Raw genomic sequence first — 8,556 nt, 5'->3', positions numbered from 1 at the left:
GATTTCGGCGTGCCCAGATTGTTTGTATTACCGGATGATTTCGGCGTGCCCAAATTTATTCAAGCTAATGCCGATTATTTTACGTGGTCCCATATAGACATGATAGGTGTGCCACCGGAAGTCACGATTCATAAGCTCAGCCTCGATAGGAAATTTCCCCCGGTGAAGCAGAAAAGGAGACCAATGGCCGAGCCAAACCATGCCTTCGTAAAAGATGAGGTAACAAAGCTTTCAAAAATAGGCTCTATCCAGGAGGTAAAATATCCGGACTGGCTAGCCAATGTAGTGGTGGTGCCAAAGAAAGGTAATAAATTTAAAATGTGTGCTGACTATAAGGATCTCAACAAAGCATGCCCGAAGGATTCGTTTCCGATGCCTCACATCGATCAAATGATCGATTCAACGGTCGGGCATGAGATGTTTAGTTTTCTTGATGCTTATTCTGGGTACAATCAGATCCGGATGCATCTGGAGGACCAAGAGAAAACCTCTTTTATTACCCGATACGGGACTTACTGTTATAATGTCATGCCATTCGGGTTAAAAAATATCGAAGCAACTTACCAACGCCTAGTTAATGGAATGTTCGAAGAACAGATAGGGAAAATAATGGAAGTTTATATTGATGACATGCTAGTCAAGTCCCTGGAAACAGAGGACCATTTAAAACATTTGCAGGTTATCTTTGATGTACTTCGCAAATACAATATGAAGCATAACCCGGAGAAATGTGCCTTCGGTGTCCGATCAGGCAAATTTTTGGGCTTCATGGTGTCGAACCGGGGAATTAAAATTAACTCGGAAAAGATCAAAGCCATTGAGGATATGGAAGTGGTGAACAACGTCAAGGTCGTGCAGAGACTCACCGGAAGGATAGCAACACTGAGCCGTTTCATTTCGAGGTCTTCAGATAAAATTCACCGTTTCTTCTCACTACTGAGAAAGAAAAATGACTTCGTCTGGACACCGGAATGTAAAAAGGCTTTGCAGGAATTAAAAAGGTACTTATCAAGCCTGCCCCTGCTGCACACACCGAAGGCAGACGAACAGTTGTTTCTATACCTTGTCGTGGCCGAGGTAGCGGTAAGCGGTGTTTTAGTCCGAGAAGAAGCAGGTACACAATTCCTAATATATTATGTGAGTATGACTTTAGGGGATGCGGACACTCGTTATCCACACCTCGAAAAGTTGGCCTTGGCATTGGTAAGTGCGTCAAGAAAGCTAAAACATTACTTTCAATGCCATCCGATATGTGTAGTAACTACTTACCCGCTAAAAAATGTCATGCATAAGCCGGAGTTATCAGGTAGACTGACCAAATGGGCTGTAGAGATTAGTGGATATGATATCGAGTACAAGCTTAGAACAACTATTAAATCTCAAATCTTAGCCGATTTTGTGGCAGACTTTACCCCTGCCATGATTCCCGAGGTCGAGAAAAAGCTTTTGCTAACCTCAGAAAAGGCTTCGGGTATTTGGTCTTTACACACAGACGGGGCTTCGAACCGGAAGCGTTCCAGCTTAGGCATTGTTCTTAAGACCCCCGCCGGTGATGCTATTAGGAAATCGATTAGAACTATAAAATTGACTAACAATGAAGCTGAGTATGAGGCTATGATTATAGGTTTGGAATTGGCTCGGAATCTAGGAGCTGAAATAATCGAAGCAAAATGCGACTCTCTCTTGGTCGTGAACAAGGTGAATGGCGTCTTCGAGGTCGAGGACAAGCATATGCAAAGATACTTGGAGAAAACTCAAGTGATACTACACCGATTTAAAGAATGGACCATGCAATATGTGCCCAGGGAGCAGAATAACGAAGCCGGTGTATTGGCCAATTTGGGCTCTTCAGTTAAAGAGGAGGAAATCAACCCCTGTACCGTAGTACAATTGATGAATTCAGCGGTAGAAAATGAGCAGGCCGAGATAAACACAATGAGTCTAACTTGGGATTGGCGTAACAGATACATCGACTACTTGCAAGATGGGAAGCTCCCGAGCGGCCCAAAAGAATCACGGTCACTCCGGACCAAAGCAGCTCGGTTATGCTTAATAGACGGCTAATTGTATCGACGGTATTTCTTCGGACCTCTGGCTAAGTGTTTGGGTCCTGGAGAAACAGATTATGTGATGAGAGAGGTCCACGAGGGTACCTGCGGTAATCACTCCGGTGCGGAAGCCTTGGTTCGAAAAGTTATCAGAGCTGGTTATTACTGGAACCGGATGGAGGATGATGCGAAAACTTTTGTCCAGAAATGTGACGGGTGTCAAAGAAATGCCCCGATAATTCATCAACTCGGGGAGTTGCTGCACTCGGTGATATCACCTTGGCCGTTCATGAATTGGGAAATGGACATCGTCGGTCCTCTGCCATGGGCACTAGGTAAGGCTCGTTTCATTCTGTTTATGATTGACTACTTCTCAAAATGGGTTGAAGCGCTGGCTTTCGAAAATATTAGAGAAAAGGAAGTCATTGACTTCATATGGGACCATATTATCTGTCGTTTCGGCATCCCAGCCGAGATAACCTGTGATAACGGTCCTCAGTTCGTTGGCAGTAAGGTCAATAACTTCCTCGAAGGGTTGAATATCAAGAAGATAGTGTCGGCTCCATATCACCCGAGTGCAAACGGGCAAGCGGAATCCACGAATAAAATAATAATTCAAAATCTAAGGAAAAGGCTTGAAACATCGAAACATAAATGGAGGGAAGTTTTGTCAGAGGTATTATGGGCTTACAGAACGACGTCAAAATCGAGCACATGAGAGACACCATTCTCATTGGTTTACGGGGCCGAAGCTCTAATTCCCGTAGAAGTTGGTGAACCGAGCCTCCGATTTCAATACGCCACCAACGGGTCAAACGAGGAGGTTATGTCCGTAAAACTCGACCTCGCAGCCGAACTACACGAAAATGCACTAGTCCGTTTAGCGGCTCAAAAACAAAGAATGGAGAGGTACTAGAACCGGAGGGCCAATCTTCGACATTCCCAAGTTGGGGACTTAGTACTTCGGACAGTTACTTTGAATACCAAGAATCCCAATGACGGGAAGTTGGGTCCGAACTAGGAAGAGCCGTATAAGATAACCGGAGGAACGGGAAAAGGATCGTACCAACTGGAATCCATGGACGGACAACGGTGTGCAATAACTGGAATGTGGCTCACTTGAAGAAATACTATTGCTAAGGTATGGATACCTACCCTTGAGACCATCTTTTATTAACCTATCCTTTTTTGCAGAAGTGGTACCGAAATAAGCCCCGAGGGACTGGAGTAAGGTCTGAAAACACGTGTTGCACTCTTTTCCTTAGTACGGTTTTGTCCCCAAGTGGGTTTTCCGATAAGGTTTTTAACGAGACAACAAGTACAACGTGTTACTTTATGAAAACAAGGCAAAGTACTCAAAAATGGAGGGTCTGCCCCTCGAGTGGGGACTTAATAGTGCTTACCTGATCATGCTGCTCGGATAAACACTAGGAGACTATCATACCCACATCAAGGCCTATCCCGGAAAGGTAGAATGAGTTCAACTCACCAAAGCATATGAAGAAACACTATTAAGTGCTATCCCAGAAAGATCTTTGAAATTTTATGCCTCTTATTTTTGTGTAAACCCGGACCTTCTGTGTTAGGTTTCAATGTAAGGACCAAACGATCAAAACTAATCGTGTCCAGCTAGTATTTACTACAGCAAAAACAGAAGGAAACGGATGAAATCCTCATATTATGTACGTACAAACACTGGCTATATAAAAGAACGTTATGCAAATATACGTTTCGGACACGTCTTTGTATTAAATACCCTATACCGGGAATTATTATCAAAATTCGGCAAAGGCAGCAAGGTCGAGATGAACCGAGCCCAAATTCTCTTAACACCCTCGAGTGGGGACTGTCGTCTCAAAACTTGACAAATGCAGGGATTCAGGTATCCGAACCTAATCTATTATACGTAAACGGTCGGAAAAGGTTCAAATAATTTAAAAACCTCGACCCGAAATGCCCAACGTGATTCAGAGAAGTCTGAATTCACGAAGCATAAATAAGCCCCTCGGGAAATCATTAGATAAAATCCTCGGTCAAAAACCTACCGAACGAAGTAAAAGCCAATACTCAATAAGTTAAGACAGCCGCAATTCGGACAAAAGAGGTAGCTCTGAACCTTGATTATTCCTTACTGGACAAACGTTTAAGGCAAACGTCATAACGTACATTCGGATAAAAGAGTGAAGAAAACAACATCCAAAAGGGAAATATGAATTTCATATATAAACTAAGGCTTTACACTTAGACTCTCCACACAAGTCAAAAAAAAAAAAAAGCAAAATGAAGGCTCGTATAGGGCCTAATCTACCCGATATGGTTGGAACCAGAGTTCTCGAAAATCGTTTGCTTAGAGTCTTTAGAATACATATCAAGGGCTTTCTTGGCCCTCTCCTAGACTTCTTTGTCTTCGAGTATCCGGGCTTGGAGGTCCCCTAACCCTTTTTCAACCTGTTCGAGGGTAACCCTCCAGGATTTCTACTGCTCATACTCGATCAGAATCGTAGAACGAGCCTCGACAGCCTCCATGTCTTTAAGAGAATCTTCTAGATCGGTCTCGGCTTTTTTCAATCTAGCCTCTAGCTCGGATCTCACTTCAAGAAGAGCTATTCGAATTTGATTAGCCGATTCAAACTCAGCCTTAAGCAAATCATTGGCCTCAATAGCCTCCTCGAGCTTGCTCTTGAGTTCATCACTGATCCGAGCTCAAGTCTCGGCTTTCTCCTGTGCCACTCTCAGTTTCTCCTTGTCATTGGCACTCTCGGATTCAAGCTGGTGATGCCTTTCTACCATCCTCACGGCATCACCCTTGACCGAGTCAAGTTCACTCTGAAGTTGGGAAATAGTGGCCTCGAGTTCACTAAGCCTCGTAGCAAAATTGGCATTGTCTCGGTTAAGACCGATATTATCCACCTCAAGGAGCCGGTTCTTTTCAATCATATTAGCCAATTCGGCCTTTAAGCGAAGATTTTCGGACTTTGCCGCTTCGAGCTCGGATTGAAGGTTGGGAAGAACAACGGCCCGACTCAACTGATCTTATTTCTCCTGCAGGAGGAGTTGGAACTTCTCCGTTTCTCGGCCCTGGGCATCCAGCTGGCCCTTTAAGTCATCAACCTCGTGTTAGGCACGGACAAAACCCTCATTAACGAGCACAACACTCTGCAGAAGAAGAAGCAAATCGAGTTAAGAAATTGAATAAATAAGAGTTGAAAATCGCACATCAATATTATGGAAAGACGAGCATAAAGTTTACCCAGTTGCCTACATGCATGCTTTCGTTTATAAGGCACTGCCAAGGAACCCCGACCATTTTCTTATTATCCGGATCCGAAATAAGAGGCCTTAGATAACTTGCAACCCCCACAGGGCGGGATAAAAAACTACAATCCTCGGGGACGGTAACCACCGCCGACCTCGTCCTTCTATGTTCTACACTCGGGGCCGGGAAAATACCTACAAGGGTGTCCCTCACACCCGTTTCAGTGGACTGGCTAGTCACCCTCATGGCCCGAGGAATAGGAAGATGGCCAAACCCGGCGGCTTCCCTGATTGCAGGAGGGATATCCGAAAACATGTCATCCAGGTTATCGGACCTCGATGCAGGAGCAGGAGAAACCGGAACGGCTCCAACAGCCTCGGTAGATGCGGATGCCTCGGATGCAGTAGCTTGGTCGCTACCGGGCAGTGGGCTGGTAACCATTATAGCCTCGTTGTCCGGGGCTGATTCAGCCCTTTGATCAGCCTTGGTGTCCGAAGACGGGCCAGATCTTCTAGGCCTCTTCACCAAGGGTGCCGCTTCGGGCGAAGCATCACCTGAAATGTCGATAAATTCAATGGACCTTAGAGGAATCGGAAAAAGAAAATCTTCTTCCCCACCTGTGTTCGGGGTCAGAATGGCAGTTCCTTCTTTAGCTGTAGACGAGGGCGGAATGGTAGTTTCTTCCTCCGAAACAGAGGCGACGAAAGGGCCCACATCAACTCTTCGAATAATAATATTGGGCTCAAACTCATCCCTCAGGGTCCGAACATCGCTTCTCGGCCTCTTCTTTTGTTTCTGCCCTTTGGCTGAGGGCTTTCTCTGCCTCTTTTCGGCTGTAGCAATGAGCCGGGATGCCCCTGCAGTATCAAATTCAGAAGCCGGTGTGGCAGGCTCGGCCGTTGGTTCGGGTCGTGGCTCCACAGACCCTTGGGGAAAGCCTGAATATCAAAGGAGTTGCAGAAATAAAAATCAAAACGGGAGGACGCAATAAAGTACCGAATCAAGAGGAAGATTACCATGATTTTCAGCAACCCACCGGCCACGAGACAGCTCCGCCCATGTCCGTTCACCGTGAAGGTATTGGCTAATGATTGCCTCGACCCACTCGGGGAGGTTCCGGACAACTGAAGGTATCCATGCCTCGGCCGAAATATTCGACAAAAAAAATATATGTATATACAAGGGAGTAAACGTGAACAAGTATAGAAGGAAGACAACTGAGAAACTTATGACTGTTATTCCACTTTTCCAGAAAGGGAATATAATCAACCGGAATAATGTCTGCGGTCCTTACCCGGACATAACGTTCCAACCATCCTCGATCTCTATCCTCATCGAGTTTGGAAAGATTCGGGTTCCGACCTCGTTTGGTGACTTTTATCACTCCTCCTCGGAAGATCCGGGGGCCATACAATTAGATGAAGTGTGCCAATGTGAATCCCTTGTTGGAATTGTTAGACAATAGACGGAGGCAGGCCACGATCCTTCAGATGATTGGCCCGATTTGAGCTAAGCACACATTGTACGTCCGGCACATCTTGAGAGTAACCGGATCAATTGGAGGATCGAGTTTGAGCGTGAACGGATATGTTTAAACGTACAGGAACCCTTCTTTGTAGTCGATAATGGACTCGTCGGGTCCGGAGGCGAACACTTGCACCAGATGCTTGTCCCATCCACAATCGGCCCGGACCCGAGGGAGGAGATCCTCCGTAATTGACGAAGGATACCGCCTCACGTCGAAACCCATATCGGCAATTTGTACTGGCTTCTCAACGTAAAATTCATGGTTGTAATTGGGTCTGGACGGCATTATGTCCAGGGCAGTCGGTTCCACAAAGGTTTTACCTTTGGGTTTTGAAACGGGCTCGGCGCCCAGAGAAGAGACCGAGGGAACGTCCTGGGAAACAGACTCGGTGTTAGCTGACATTCTAGTTGATGATGAATTTATGAAGATTTGAGAGTTTGGTTTGAAGATATGAAGCTTTGAAGAAGACTTGAAGTTTCAGATGAAGATTTGAAGGCAGGGATGAAGGAATAAGTATGAAGATTTGAAGATTGAAAGGCTAAGCACAGAAAGTTTTTGAAGATTCCAACAAAGATTGAAAGTTTAACCAATGAAGTGAGAAGTGAAAAATGAAAGGTGAAAAGTGCCATTGTAACTCCCTTTTATAGACGATTCACCACGACGGTTACAAAGTTCAACCAATCAAGAGACGACACGTGTTACGGAATTAATGAGACGTGACTTGAAGCGACGTGGGTTAAGGCGGTTCCCGAGGTTGTCCACTCGGGGTGTGACACATGGCCAGAGTCAGAGGGACGTGACATAACGGTTCCCGCCTAATTTGAAGATAAGAACGAGCTTGTGGAACAACCGGTTTTGGGACTTATCCACTTCCCATCGCTCCAGTAAAACTACGATCCGGAAAGTGTGGGGACTATCTGTATACGGTAAAAACCAGGTCAATGTGTGACCGGTGAGACCGGAGCCGAGGATAAGTCCAAATGAGCAAGAGCATGTTCGATCTTTTCTTTACATCGGGGTATCGTATCGGATGTAATTGACCCGAGACAAAAAAAGCGTGTCCGTTGGTCTGGATACGCCGAGCCAAAATCAACGTGTCCGTTGGTCCAGTTAACCGGTTGCGAGGTTGCCACGCATCAGGAAACCGTTCTGCCATTTGCACTGACGATCGTACGGGTATCAGACCGTACGGTCCTACCTTATCTTTTCTAGGGTTTCTTCATTCATAAAGGCTTTTGTATTGCATTCATGGCCCATAAGGCATACCTATAAATAGAGGACATTCTTCCCCTTTTTGGGGTTAGTTTCTTTTTCAGATCTCAATATTGTAATCATCAAACATATAGAAGCTCTCTCTCTCAAAGATATTGGTCCGAATTTTGTGGTGTTCTTCCTTAGCTTTGCTTACCCTTTCAATATATTACTTAATATATATTTAGCATAAATCATCAATCGTAATACACATTCACACAGCACAAACACATATACATATAACTACAAACAAATCCATCGACTTTTCGTACCAACCAAATAGATTAAAGTTCATCCACATATCCTATACCTCACTTACAAATTTAATTGTTACCGAAATTCGGGGTAAGCAGTACGAGTGCCACTGATACTCTGAGAAATTTTTATTATAAAAAAAGATATATTCAAATAGTGAAATTGTACTCCATTCGATTCATAATAAGTGTCCATTTAGCTTCCTTACATAATAAAGC

The sequence above is a fragment of the Lycium barbarum genome, chromosome 8 (assembly GCF_019175385.1).
Source record: "Lycium barbarum isolate Lr01 chromosome 8, ASM1917538v2, whole genome shotgun sequence".
Lineage (NCBI taxonomy): Eukaryota > Viridiplantae > Streptophyta > Magnoliopsida > Solanales > Solanaceae > Lycium > Lycium barbarum.
The sequence above is the reverse complement of the archived record's forward strand: the minus strand, read 5'-3'. Positions refer to the sequence as shown.